Source organism: Lepus europaeus, chromosome Y (genome assembly GCF_033115175.1).
Source record: "Lepus europaeus isolate LE1 chromosome Y, mLepTim1.pri, whole genome shotgun sequence".
NCBI lineage: Eukaryota > Metazoa > Chordata > Mammalia > Lagomorpha > Leporidae > Lepus > Lepus europaeus.
Window position 1 is genome coordinate 7,710,614 of NC_084851.1, and position 15,769 is coordinate 7,726,382.

Consider the following 15,769-nt stretch of genomic DNA (forward strand, 5'->3'; position numbering starts at 1 on the left):
TGATGACAGACAAGATCTACCATACCCACATGGGTGTCACTATGGATTATTGCATCACACTTGAGAACTGACTAGAACTCTGACCAATACAGCACAAACCTCTGGATATCGGCTGAAGGAGGAGATACTGCACTAAGCCATAGAGTCATATTTCAAATATAAAAGCCCTCAGATGGTAAAACCAAGTATATCCACAAATCTCTAAGAGATAAATGTAGAAATATAAGGAATATGATCAAGGAACTCAAAATGACTCCAGAAAAGTAAGAGAAAGTACTTCAATATTTGTATGTGAAGAAAAAAAAAAGATTGATGAGATGCCTTAAAAGGAATTCAAAAGTATGATAAGACTACTCAAAAAATGAAAAGCAAATACATTAGTTAAAGAAATTCAATTATGACATGACTCAGAAACTCTGCTGGGGAAGACAGAGATAATGATGAAATATAAAACAAAATTTTAGAAATGAAAAATTCAATATGTCAAATAAAAAATATAGTGGAAAGCTGTAAAAAGAGGCTCAGTGATACAGAAGAAAAAATATATCAGCCACAATACAAATCTTTGGATCCATGTCAAACAAACAATAACAAAAAAAGGAACTTAGAAAAAAAAAGTAGTATTTCATATTTATGAGCTAGTACCAAATGACCTGAATTTCTTAGAAATTCAGGAAGGTGCAAACACATAATGGATTAGAAACTTATTCAATGAAAAATAGCAGAAAACTTCTCGAATTTGGAGAAAGATGTGGCTATCCATGTACATGAAGTACACAGGACTTGTGTGTAATAAACATGATCAGAAAAGATCATCACCTTGACACATTTTAGTTAAACAGTCACAAGTAAAACATTAAAAAATTCCTAAAATGTACATTAGTTAAATTCTAGATCTATTTTAAAGGATCACCAATTAGACTGACAGCTTATTTATCATCAGAAACCGTACAGGCTAGGAAAGAATTACTGTGTTTCTAAAGTTCTACTTATGAAATGCATGTAAATAAATTTAAAATAAATAATTTGTCACCACCTTGCCAGTTTCACAAATGACACTCAAGAATATGCTATTCACAGAAGCACAAGTAAAATAGTAATCATAAAAGAATGTGAATTCATAAAATTTCATAGTAAAAGTACCAAGGAAATCCAAAACAATCAATAGAAATATTTATGGAAAATAGTAGGACCAACTCATTACTTGTCAATAGCAAGTCTAAATGTAACTGGACTAAACTCTCCAATTAAAAGATGCGTACTGGCTGCATGGATTTAAAAAAAAAAGCCCATCTATTTGAGCCTACAGGAAACATACAAACCACCCACACATAATTGAGGATTAATTTCCAACAATGAGTTCTGGAAATTCAATCTATAGCAGATCCTACTCAGTAGGGTGTGCCTTTTCCATGTCTCTAAGGTTAGCATTACTCTTATTGCCTCTTACCAGGGCTGCTAAACCATTGCCACTGATTTCATTAGTAGCTTACCTCACCTTAAGTATTGAACATTTAGTATCCCTCCCTCATCTCTGCATCTAGTTATCTAGTCTCTGTGGATTGGAACAACACAGTATTCATATCTTGTGTTCCTTCTCTTCCCTGCACCATCATTATTGATGAGAAACTGCAGCAATCAAAATAATTGCTCCTTTTAACGTTGTTAAAAATCCTGCCTTGTATACATTAGAAGCTATCTTATTAATTTCCTTTTCCATGTAACTACTTCCTGAAAAAACTAATGCAGTGTCTTGTAAAATTGTTAACAGTGATTGCACATGGATTCTTTTCTCAGAACTCTCTTTAGTTCCTATTCATCCTCATGTTTCATCTGCAATCCCTCTCTGAAACTCGGTTATGGCTGGATCCATTCAAAGATGGACCACTTCAGTATATAAAGGAAGAGTGCTAACACTGTGATCCAGGAATATGTTTCATAACATCCATAAAATTATTATGCTTCATAACATGCATGAAATTCAAAGCACAAATGTACATGTCTCTGTGTGTGTGTGTTTGTGTGTGCACAGGTCTTCATCTGGAGACAGGACACTTAGATTTCATTCAATTCCCCAAGACATTTTATTAGCTTCCTAACAGTTGCAATGGCAACTGACTACATGCTTGATGACTTAAAACAGCAAAATCAATCTGACACTCCTGTTCATGGCGTCAGTAATCTCCCTAGGCTCTAGTCATGAGTTGCCAGGGCTATGGAAGCCTTTAGGGTTCGCTGACTTTGATCTTATTCCGATAGGGTCACAGTCAAAGTGGAAGTTCTCTCATCCCTTCAGAGAAAGGTACCTCCCTAGGGAGATTACTGACGCCATGAACAGGAGTGTCAAATTGTTAACTCAGCAACAGGAGTCACTGTGTACTTACATCCCTTGTGGGATCTGTCCTTAATGTGTTGTCTAATGTGCAGTGATGCTATAACTAGTACTGAAACAGTATTTTTACACTTTGTGTTTCTGCATGGGTAAAAACTGATGAGATCTTTACTAATTATATACTGAATCGATCTGTATATAAAGATAATTGGAAATGAAAAAAAAAACCTGGTGTTAAATTGGAAATGGCATAGAATATTAATTAATTTTTAAAAAAATATTATATAGGATCTCTGCCTTTAATGTGCTGTACACTCTTATTTAATGCTATAACTAGTACTCCAACTGTATTTTTTTCACTTTGTGTTGCTATATGGGGGCAAACTGTTGAAATCGTTACCTAATTTATACTAAACTGATCTTTTGTATATAAAGAGAATTGAAAATGAATCATGATGTGATTGGAAGGGGAGAGGGAGCGGGAAAGGGGAGGGTTGTGGGTGGGAGGGAAGTTGTGGGAGGGGGAAGCCATTATAACCCATAAGCTGTACTTTGGAAATTTATATTCATTAAATAAAAGTTTAATTAAAAAAAACAGCAAAATCATGAAGTCAACAGGTGCACAGGGCTCTCAGAAGGCCCTAACAAGAGGATTGTCCTTCAGCTGCCCCAGCTTCAGACAGCTGTCAGCATTCTTTCACTTGTGGAAGTGTCACGCCAATCTCTGCCTCCATTTGTATGTGGCCTTTCTCTCTGTGTTTCAATATGATTTTCTGCCTCTTATAAACACACTCTTATTGGGATTAGGGACCATTTTAATCTAGTGTGATCTCATTTTGATCCTTACCTTAATTACATCTGCACAAATATGCTATTTCCAAATAAAGTCACCTGCTGAGTTTCTTTATAGACATGAATTTAGAAATGGTGTGAATTTCTACCTACTGCAGAGACATGACCCAAAATAGTTACGAACGAAATTAAGTGCAGCATAAAATCCTAAGCAACTATAATGGCAATCCAGGGTACTCATACTCTGTGTCCACCTTACTATTTCTCTGAGCTGTGTATTTTGCTGCCACAGTCCACCCCACATGCCACTTACTCCTGGGCCCTGATCCACTGTACCAGTCTGCTTCCTACTCACTATGGATTATTTCTACTGGTAGGTTTTTAATCTTCTGCCTCCCTCCCTTGGTATGCATACAACACACAATTCAGACTTTTACCCTCAACAACCTTGTTCCATATTTTGACAACTAGAGAGCTTAGCCAGTCTTATGGGTGACTCTTATTTCCCCCAAATAATTCAGAAATTGAAATCTGCATCCTTAATCCAATCCATATTGTGTTGAAGAATTGACATTCACTGAAACTTCTTTAACTCCTTGAGTGTGCTGTCTCATGTACTTACCACCTATGTACCTGTTACTATAAGTGTTAGACATCTAAATGGTAATTATAGCTATAGTTATATATAGTTATTTAGTGTTATACAACTGAGTAGAAACATGAGCAGTTATTGCTTAAGAGGTATGGTTCTATCACCTATGAGGTAGTTTTAACTGAGAGTTACACAAGGTAAATAATTTTCCAGCACCACAAAGCTGAGGATCAGCAGATCTGCGGTTCAAATCCAGATTCAACCAAGTTAACAGAATGTGCTCTTGACGATGAAGAATCATCTTAGCACATTCAAATAATAGAAAAGAAATTGTGGTTGTAACAGGATAAAGTGGTAGGAGATGGAACTAAGTAGATGGGTATCTGATTAGTAGGACCTCATGTGCTTGAAAAACTAAATAATTCTGAGCATGATGGGAATACAATTGGGGAATGGAGAAAAACAGGATCATAGAAAACATGCTACATTTTTCAGTTGCAAAAAGTAAATTCACTTTCCATTCATTTAGTTATTCATTTAATAAATGATTATTTTCTGATGGACTTACAATTCACAGAGCACAGTTGTACATAAGAACCCTATCATAGGGGCTGCCAGTCTTGCAAGCTCTGGGCATCAGTAAGGTGACCAAAATACCTTCCCTCCCCTACCACTATTGACTGCAAAATTACCTGAATATTTCAGACTGTGAGGTAACTGCATGAGTAATCATCCCTTTCTCAAATTTCAACACCTGTGTTAAGCACATTACATGTGTATCTCAGTGTAAAAGTCCTAAAATGGGTGGGGTGTTGGTTCTTGCCTGTCCTATTTTATGGCAGAACAAAGTGAGGCACAGAGATATTAAGCAATGTGCCTCAGATCTTGAATCTGTTTCTAGTCAAAAAAGTGTAATGCCTAGGAAGCACTGGATGAAGAGTCCTTTGGAACCTGAGGGCCTGAGAGGCAGCTGTGGGTCTTTGACAGCTAACTGCAGGATGAAAGTAATTTTTACAGGGCAGGTAAAATGTAAAGCACATGAATGCAAGGTGGCCATGGACAGAGACAGAGAGCACTGGAGGGGAAGGACCACAGTGGCCTGAGAGCCATTCTCTGTTCATTGTCAGAGAAATCAGTTTATTTCCCCATCAGAGCAAGAGACCATAAAGCATTTGTGGTGTGATAGGACTGGGAAGGGAGGGGCTGGGGTATGTGAGAATAAAACAGGTGTGCCAGGCTCTCTGGGCACCAACTTCATGGTTTCTCTCCACTCTCCCACCCCAGGGCCTTGAGGCAAGTTGCTTAAATTTCTCTCAGTTTCTAAGCAGTAAAATGAGGATGAATGTCATGTCAGTGGGTCACTAAACATTCATAAAAACACACAGGACACACAGGAAAACCTTGGTGCATTGATGGGCACAAAAAAAGCTCTAAGGAAACCACAGCATGCTCTCATCTTCCCAACAGTGGTGAGAACCAGTGATGTTCATGCTCAAGAATGCATATGTTCTGCCAGATGGCAGTTTGTGAAGGCACCATTGCCACTTTAACAAGAAATGTGTCCTTGACATGAGGAATTCCCCTCTGAAGAACCCATTCTAAGATGCACACACTCATTAACTTCCTTGTCAAAGGATGAAGCTATAAACCACTTCTTAATCTGGTGCAGTTTTAGGTGGCTGTGAACCTTGAGAGACTTTCTTTTTCAAATACCCAGACAAGATTTAAATGACAGAAGCAGGGTATGAAAGTTGTACACTTAGGATAATATCAACAACACTGAATGTATAACCAAACTTACTGACACACATGCTTATATGTGTAAGAAAAAGTGACAAAGAGTTATTAGGACAATAGCAGGTTTTATGGCTGAGGACAATAACCATGAACTTTTAAATCATACTTTTTATCTTTTGATAAATTACCTATAAGGAACATCAGTTGTTACAGGAAACAAATTGTTAGACACCAACTAAGTAGAAAGCCTCCAGCACAAAGGAGAGTGCAAGAACACTGACTTGGTTTTTATCTGGAGGCCACCTGCATACAGTGCTTGGTCAGATAGAAATCTGGTTGAAAGGCCTGTGTCATTTTCAGAAATGGTTGTAATTGATCCTGCACCAATTAATGCTTGAAAAATAGCATCAATTACAACAGCTGTCTGCAATCACAGTGAGGGAAGGGGTCATGGTCATTGGATTCCTGCACTAGGGCACAAGGCTACACACACTTTTATGGTCTTCCAATTGCCTTGGGGTGAACTTGATTCATGCTCCTGCTAAGTATGCAGAGATTCCATTTTGGGATGACACCATCCCTTTCTGCTATTCCTGCACATTACCATATCATTATTTTGGACTTAAAAGATCGCTTTTTCTCTATTCCTCTCAATCCTAAAGATAAAGAGTGATTCACATTTCCAATGCAACAGTTAAATAATTGTATCTCCTCATCCCAATATCAGTGGGAAGTACTTCCCCATGGAATGAAAAATAGTCCTACTGTATGCCAGTATTATGTTGATAAGGCTATGCAACCTTTCTTTTGCAGATATCTGCCAGTTTTCACCTTTCATTATATAGATGATACATTACTAGGACATCCAGGTAAGGATTATTTAGACAAAGCATTTTATGACCTTCAGGGCAAGCTGTCTAAACAGGGACTGTACATAGCACCAGAAAAATTACAAAGGTAGCAACCTATAAAAGATTTGGGAACAATAATTACTGACACAACCATAAGATCTATAAAACCACATTTAGAGTTAAAGAAAACTTCAAAGTTAAATGAGTTACAAAAGGTCCTATAGCATATTAATTGGTGTAGACCACATTTGTCCATTACTACTCTTCAAATGAGTCTTTTGTTGCAATTATTGGAGAGAGAGTCCACTTTAATTTGGTAAGAATAGTCACTCCTGAGGCTCAGGACGCATTTCAATTAATAAATAAAATTTTGGATAAAATGGAACTACATAGATACAATCCAATGAAGTAAATAAATTACTTGTAGTCCCTACCAAAAAACACCTTTGGGAACAATGAGCCAAAGCCCAGAAGCAGTCAGAGTCTACCCATCTCTCTCATGTACCTCCTAACTTCATCACACCATACTTCACTATGATTATGACTCATTAAGTCAGGCAGAAAACAGTGTTGAGCTATTGCTGGGGTAGAGTCCCACACCCTACTACTACCTTTAAATAAACAAGAAGTAGAATATCTACATGAAAATGATCCCATATGGCAAGCTGCTATACAACATTTTCTGGGAAAAAATAGACTCCCACTACCCATATTGGAAGCTGCTCACTCTCCTTACCTGCATGACCCATGTTATGTCTCAAATACTGAGTAGACACCTATTCCCCAGGCCAATATCTTACGTACACATGGTACTTGTACAGGAACAGCCACAATGACTTGTTATAAATTAAATAAAAAAAATTTTGTCCATAAAACTTGGCAAAATGTTCAGAGTTCAGCACAACTTACAAATGACTTCCCAAGTGGTCAATATCTTACTGACTCTATGTATGTGTCTAAAGTTTCACAATACTTAGAAACTTCCTATATTAGCCAAAAATACAACACTTGAAACTATTTTTACCTCTCTACAAAATGTAACTCAATTACATAAACCTTTTTATACATCTCCTATATCGGAGTCTACTTTGCACTTCCTGGACCACTAGCAGACTAAATGAGGCTACCAAAAAAAAACTTACTGGGGTACATATCCAATATTTAGAACAAGAAAAACTCAACCATCAGTTGCTGCATCAACCTGCAACCATACTAAAGCACAGTTCCCATATCTCCCTACTCAGCAATCAAAATTTATTATCTTGGCCAGCGCTGTGGCTCAATAAGCTAATCCTTCACCTGTAGTGCTGGCACGCCGGGTTCTAGTCCTGTTCAGGGCACCAGATTCTGTCCTGGTTGCTCTTCTTCCAGGCCAGCTCTCTATTGAGGCCTGGGAGTACAGTGAAGGGTGGCCCAAGTGCTTGGGCCCTGCACCCGCATGGGAGACCAGGAGAAGCACCTGGTTCCTGGCTTCAGATCAGCATGCTGCACCAGCCACAACAGCCTTTGGGGGGTGAATCAACAGAAAAGGAAGACCTTTCTCTCTGTCTCTCTCTCTCACTGTCCACTCTGCCTGTCAAAAAAATTATTATCTCATCTTCCAAACAATGCTCTCCATTTTGCCATTAGGTCCACAAATGTCTGTCTACCCTAGAGAATTAAAAGGCAATGCTGTTTGGCAAATGGATGTTACACATTTTCTGGAATTTGAAAATGAATATATGCCATGTAATGATAGATACTTATTATAATGCCTCAATGGCCTCCACTATGGCAGGTGAAAAAGCCACACACACGTAACAAGTCATTGTATTAAGTGTTTCTTAGGCATTCTCTACAGCATGATGCAATAACTCAGTGTATAATCTGTCTACGATTAATCAGTACATGTCTGGATGACAGAGTGTTCAAAAATGCAAAGGATTGCAAATTCAACAAAACATATTTATGATTTGGCTAAAATTCATGTAGATGCTACTAATGTTCACAAATTAGGTTAATAATTTTAATAATGGCTTACATCAAATAAGTCTGGAAAATCTTACTTTGTGGGGTGCTACTATCATTATTCTAAGTATTTTTCTTAAAATAATTTGGTGACTACTCTCTAATGTTCATAAATCCCAATATTCACTTTGTATTAGTTACAAAATAAAAACAGTGGAGGAAATGTTGGGGAACAAGATAGCCACAGTATTGACAAGTTTGAGGCTCTGTGTCTGCACACTTGAGGAGGGCACTAAACACAGTGAACTCTGTTCTAGTTCCACAGAATGCTGTGTGGAACTATAGGGAAGCTGGCTGTGGGAGAAGCACACAGCATCCTCCTCTCTTACTATTGTGGATGTCTCCATCTGTTTCCTCTCCCACAACTTAAGTTCTTACTGATGTATGTTGCAGTTTTGTGGAAAACAAAGCCTCTCTGTAAAACCTCAGATACTAGGCTCTATATAACTTGCTTGAAAAATAAAGTGGCTGATCTCAACAAGACAGTCTCAGAGTTGTCACTCAGCCTTTGATCATTTCTCTACATTCTCTGAGACTCCTTGGTGTGCTGCTTGAGAAAACACACAACAGGAGAGACTTGTGACCTGGGCATACTGGACCAGGCCCAGAGTGAAGAGGTCATTCCAGCAGACCCACTCTAGGCTGTGTTACAGTGCTGACCAAGTGTCTGAAAGGCTTGTAGTGAACTGGCCCAGTGCATGGAGAGGAAGAACCAGAGGGAAATAGACTTGTAGATGTAGTGCACATTGAGGTATTTCTTTTTTTAACTTATTTAATAAATATAAATTTCCAAAGTACAACATTTGGATTATAGTGGCTTTTTTCTCCCATAACCTCCCTCCCACCTGCAACCATCCCTTCTCCCACTCCCTCTCCCATCCCATTCACATCAAGATTCATTTTGAATTATCTTCATATACAGATCAACTTAGTATATACTAAGTAACGATTTCAATAGTTTGCACCCACACAGAAACACAAAGTGTAAAGTACTGTTTAAGTACTAGTTATACTGTTAATTCACATAGTACAACACATTAAGGACAGAAATCCTACATGGTGAGTAAGTGCACAGTGACTCCTGTTGTTGACTTAACAATTTGACATTCTTAATTATGACATCAGTAATCACCTGAGGGTCTTGTCATGAGCTGCCAAGGCTATGGAAGCCTTTAGGGTTTGCAGACTTTGATCTTATTCTGATAGGGTCAGAGTCAAAGTGGAAGTTCTCTCCTCCCTTCAGAGAAAGGTACCTGCTTCTTTGATGGCCCATTTTTTCCACTGGGATTTAAATATTGGTCTGGGCATTGTCAGCTTAAATGTAAGGGATGTGTTTGACAGGAGAGGGCCTTCAACCTCATTGATGGGTGTTGACTGGTCTCTGCTGGTAATGTGGATGCTCCCCTTTCCACTGGTGTCTATGTCTTTGACCAGGCTTGGAGGCCAGTAGTTGTCTGTGGTATTAAATGCTTTAGATAATATATCAAAGGCCCATGTAATCTCACTTGCAGACTGGTCCTCTAGCTGGTTTTTGAAAGTGTCAACATTGTTCAAGGATTCACTTGGCAAGGGAGGTCACTGTTTGCCAGTGTGTCTAAGCTCCCTGGCTTGTTTCTGCTGTGGAGTCATGGCTAAGAGAACTGTGTCATCCTGATGTAGGCTGCTGGATATTCAGAAGCATCCCTTGCTCCATCTTTGTCTGCCACAAATGTTTTGTGGCTATTGGAGGACTTCTCAGGTCCTTCTGGATATAGATTTTCTCAGGTGAAGCAGCACATTTGGTTCTCCCACTGCATATCAATGGGCTTCTGTTCACACTGCACAGATTCCATAGCCAAAAATTTTTTTCAGCCAGCAAAACCGACAGTGATTGCAGTGATGTTTGTTGGCGACAAAGTCTTGGTTGCTCTGACAAATTTTTCTGCATGGTCCTTTTAAAGAAACCTTTGCAACCTTCACAACTGACAGCCACATAGTGATGGCCAGAGGCTTTGTCACCACAGACCACACACGACTCCACCACCTGGAGCAGCTATAGGCCCATCTTGCCCAGCAATTGCTCCACAGAAACAGATCCATGACCATCTGGATCCTGCCAGGAATGAGGTTGTCTCAGGCATTGAATATGAGCTGCTTTGTGCTGGATGTCTCCAGGAAAGCCAGGATTACCATCTCAGTTCCTGTTCCATCTGGACCAGTGAGAATGAACTACTCTTTGGGGGATCCAGAGGCATCCACTGCTGTGACTCTCTGTGTCATCTGTCCTGTCAGCTGGTCCATCACAGTCTGAATGTGCTGAGGAGAGGCTACCAGCAGAGTTGGTGTAATGATCAGGATGCACAGGGAGGGGCTGGTCATCCCTTGGAGATTCTGGCAGAGAGATCTGTGTAGGTGGTAATTCAACCACTTTTGGGTCCTCACTCTGTGATGAACCAGTCCCTCCATATTTGTAGCCAAAATGAAGCAAGATCATTAGAGAACCTCAGGATTTGGCACCAAAGTGGCCTAGAAGCAGATCCCAAGTAGGCAGCAGGCAGCCCCTGGAAGAGAGGGCCCAGAGCAGTGAGACTGGGCTCCCTGAATAGGATGGCAGGGGCCTGAGACTATAGGCTTGTGGGGCCACAGGAGAGAGGTGACACTGTAGTGAAGGGGGGTGGGCCCGGAGAATGGGCCCAGGGCACTGCCTGGTGTGGGCCCAGGAATGCCACTGGGGTCACAGGGAAGGAGGGATCTGTTGTTGTTTTTTTTGTAGTGGAATGAGAAGGCCATGCAAAGGTGGCCACTGGCAAGTGAGCATCAGTTAGTCAGGAATGTCTTTGAAACCCACCTGGCAATGGAGCCTGCCTGACAACAGGCTGTGATTGGATGGCTTTGGAAACTGCCTGGAGACAGGCTGTGATTGGATGGCTCTGGAAACTGCCTGGCAGCAGGCTGTGATTGGATGGCTTTGGAAACTGCCTGGCAACAGGCTGTGATTGGTTGGGGCATAGATTGCCCCTTGTCCAGATTGGCTGGTCTTGGCCATATAAGCTGTTGTACCAACTATAATAAATGAGTCTGCCAGCTGCTCACCTCAAGCCTGCTTTCACCCAACTCCCGGGGTCTGTGTGTTGACTCCATGCCTCTTGCCCCCACCATGCTGCTCCTCTCAGAAATGAATCCACTGCAACATTGTTGAGAAATCAACAGCAACAGTTTTTGTAAGTGAAACATCAGAGTTCCTGACCCTGGTGCAGCCACCTCTGCTGCCAGAGTGCTGGGAGGAGGTGGAGGGCAAGTGTTCTCCCCAGCGCCAGCTTCCCCGTGTATAGTTTTTCTATAATACGTATATTCAATGAATTCTCTAAAGACTAATACCAGCCCAGATTTCATTATGCAAATATACTATGACTTTTTTCAACATTAGAACATTCTTTGTGTAGCATATTTACCTAATTTCATGAGTTAATGGTATTTATTATTATTTAGCAATAAATTTCTATCCCATTTAATGAGCAATGCTTACTTCAATTTCCCACATTATGGGCATGTCCTGGGAACAAACCAGATCAACATACCCATTAACACTTCACTGATTTTTTTTTAGATTTATTTGTTTAGCTGGATGTCAGAGCTACAGAGAGAGATAAAGATCCTGCATTTAAGGGTTCACTCTCTACAATGTCCAAGGTGGGCCAGACCAAAACCAGGAGCTTCTTTCAGGTCTACCACATGTGTGATGGCAACCCAAGCACTCAGGCCATTTCCTACTTTTCCCAGGCCATTAACAAGGATCTAGATCAGAAGTGAAGCCGCCAGGACACAAACTGCCACTGAATGGGGTGCAGGCATTTCCGGTGTCAGCTTTACCCACTATGCCACAATGCAGGTCCCTCTTTCACTGAATTGTTGGAGACAATGGTCAGCTGTACCCAATCCCAACTCAGTCTTACCTTTTAGTCTGGATTCTTAGATTATATTTGAGTATTTTATTTTATCTACCAAATATTTTTCAAAAAGGAAGAGAGTTTTAAAGCTAAATCTTTATATGTTCCAGGTAAATACGTTTGAGTGGAAGGCTATGTGTATGTCCAGTATGTGTATCATATATTGTGTTGCTACAAGGACAGTCTGCTAGATAAAATCCAGGACATCCTAATATTGTGTGGAACATAGTTATACTAATATTCATGTTGTTTAAATGAAATGTTAATTCAACTAAATGTTCCAACTTTCTAAGTCTGACTGCCTTACTCAAAAGACACATAGGAACTTCTCAACTGATAAAATAATGACAAACTGCTCTTTATGTTGTATCATTGTGTTTTTTACTCTCTTGTTACCAAGTGTATAAGGTTACTTGGATATCATAAACTTCCACTCCCAACAACCATTTAACCAACTTCCCAATTAATTATACTAATTCTTTCCTAGTCCTATCTTTAGGTTTCACAAAATACTTCTTTTATAATTCTAAATTGACTTTTGCATTATTGTAGTAACACTCTACTGAAGAGAGGCTGGGACTATTAGTAATGCTCAAGTTATGATTCCTAATCAAAACACAGGAAGGCAGGATCAATCCTTCCATAACAACGACAGTTGTTTTCTCAAATAGCCACAGGCCAGTCACCATGACTCCCAAGAATAGGAAGTCTTGTGTGATGAAAGATTAGAGGGCTTGTGCTCTTTGAGCTAGTAATTTCATTTCTAGGAGTTTATTCTAAGGAAACAAACAAACAAACAAAAACACCAACATCAGCACAGAGTGTTTCTCACAGTCTTACTTGTAACAGCAATAAGTAAACAAATAAATGGGAACAAAAATGGAGACCAACATTCAAATCTCCACCAGAATAGGATTAGGTAAATTCCTGCTGGTGCACTCAAGGAAATTATTCTCCTAATGGGATCTTACCCTACTGTCCACTCTCAACAAAATAAGTGGTCTCAAGAAAACATCAGAGACAAAAAAAGATCTCCATGCTTAAAATCCACCAGTAGATTCTCATTTTGTTTTTATTAATTATTTATTCATTTGAAAAAGATAAAATTGCATTTCAATTAAAAATTTAAATATATGCATGATATATTCTTTGATTATGTACAATGGGTATTTCAAAAAGTTTGAGGGGATAGAACTCAAAGCTAAATTTATTTTGTTGGAAGAAAATTTGAAATCTATGTATATAAGGGATCTGTAAAAACTAATAGAAAATGTGTATTATAAAAATCCATGCATAGATTCAAGCATTTTTCAACAAAAGTAATCTCTTAATTCCATTTTACATGAATTTTTTGAAGTATCATTGTCTACATTGTTTTGCAAGATATACACATTGTGGAATAGCCAAAGAAAGTGAATTAATACACATATCATCTCACACATTTTTAAGAGGTAATAGTCCTTAAATCTATTTTTTCAACTATTTTGGAGAATACAATGCATTATTATTAACCATAGCCACCGTGTTTCATATTTTCTTCATGTTCCAGCTCAGTCATCTTCTATATTTTGATTATATACCTACATATTCCTTCCCCTAATTAAGATCTTTAACTTTATTGTTTGTCTCATCAACTTAAATGTTTTTGCCCTAGCTTCCTTAAAGTTACCCCATTATTATGCTTTAATATTAAATATTACCAAGAAGTGAGGTCTTTCAACCTATTTAGCTAAACTAATATTTTCCCCTGTGCTAGGGCCTAATTGTCACATTACAGATTTTTATTTTTTTTCTAAGAGCTCTTTAAAAACATAAACAATTTTTATACAAAGTTTTAGTTTGTACCTCCTTCTTGAAATATGCTCTACGAGTATAGTTTTGACATTCAGCTCACTCCAGAATGTGGAGTGAATTATAGAAAATTCAGATATATGAATCTCATTTTCAATACAAGTTAGCAATTAACAGGTAGCCCCATAAAGTAAAAAACAAACCAAAACAAAAAAATCCAAAAAACTAAAATCAGAGCAATTGCATTTGTTATGAAAGAGTGATTTATAAGCTGACAATGCAGAGGTAGTCAGTACTACATAAGGAAATGTCTACCTTTAAATTTCTGGGAAAGTTTATTGGCTCCTCTAAAAAAAGCAGGAGGGACATGGCTCAATACGGATGTTATATTTTGAGAGGCTACAGCCCTTTTGCCCACATGGAAAGGGTAGTTGATGGGCTGTGATTACCTGGGCACACAAGTGTAAAGAATGAGTCTCTAATGGTTGAAGCACTAATTCACCAATTAAAAGAGATGGATTTCAGGAACAAAAATTAAGACACATATAGCAGACAGGCCTTTTTTTTTCTTTTAGACAGGCAGAGTTAGACAGTGAGAGAAGAGAGACAGAGAGAAAGGTCTTCCTTCCAAATGGCTGCCACAGCCAACACACTGTGGCAATCCAAAGCCAGGAGCAGGTGGTTCTTCCTGATCTCCCATGTGTGCGCAGGGCCCAAGCACTGGAGCCATCCTCCACTGCCCTCCCAGGCCACAGCAGAGAGCTGGAACAACCGGGGCAGAATCTGGCACCCCAACCGGGACTAGAACTGGGGTGCCAGTGCCACAGGCAGAGGACTAGCCAAGTGAGCCACAGTACTGGCCAGACAGGCCTTGCATATATAGGGTTTGGAAATACATGAAGGAATAAATAAGATACAAATAAACCAGTACTTAAAGATAATTTATAGCCCTTGATGATTATGCTAGAATAAAACAATGAAAGGCAATCATTATAGCTTCCTTGTCAAGAATCAAAAAGAAAAAACTGAAAGTATTCAGTAAAGGGAAGAAATTATAAAAGGAGACATCTATGAAATGCCATTAAAATACCACACATAAATGAGGATCCAATGATTTTTTTAAGAAAAATGTTAATAAAGTTAACAAACCATTAGGGCAATTAGTAATAAAGAGAGAAAAGTAGCACAAATCATCAATTTCAGTAATTAATATAGGATCATCTTTCTTTATAGGTCATAGCCTTCACCAAGATACTGGGGTTAATGTGTGAAATTCTTAGAAGTGAAAATTTGACTACAGAGATCAAAATTCACCATATTTTGAAAATCAAATTTCAAAAACACAAGTATAACATAAAATAGGGAAACTCCTGTATAAATCCAGTAAGTTGAATCATTTCGAAAATCCCAAACAACCAACCAAAAAAAAAAAAAAAAACAAAAACAAAAGAACAACAACAAAAAAAACGCTCACACAATAAAAATTTCAGGTCCCTACTTACAAAATCCACCAAACTTTTAAGGAAGACAAAACAGATCCACATTTTCCAGATCTAGCCACAGTAGAAATAAGTAGAGAACATTTTTAAATTTCCTTTAGAAAACCAGAATTTCATTGATGATGAAGCAAGTGGACCAAGACATGAAATAAAAAAAATAAGTTTTTTTAAATGCATCCATTCCATAAACTGTGCTAGAGGTATCCTAAGCAAAGTAATAATGTCATAAATGAAACCACATA

The 15,769-nt window shown here is 38.6% G+C and overlaps 1 pseudogene; it reads right to left on the reverse strand.

Annotated features, from left to right (window-relative positions):
• Positions 1 to 8,823: 8,823 nt before the first annotated feature.
• LOC133754063 (nuclear receptor subfamily 2 group C member 2-like) lies at positions 8,824 to 10,762 on the reverse strand (annotated as a pseudogene).
• Positions 10,763 to 15,769: the final 5,007 nt, after the last annotated feature.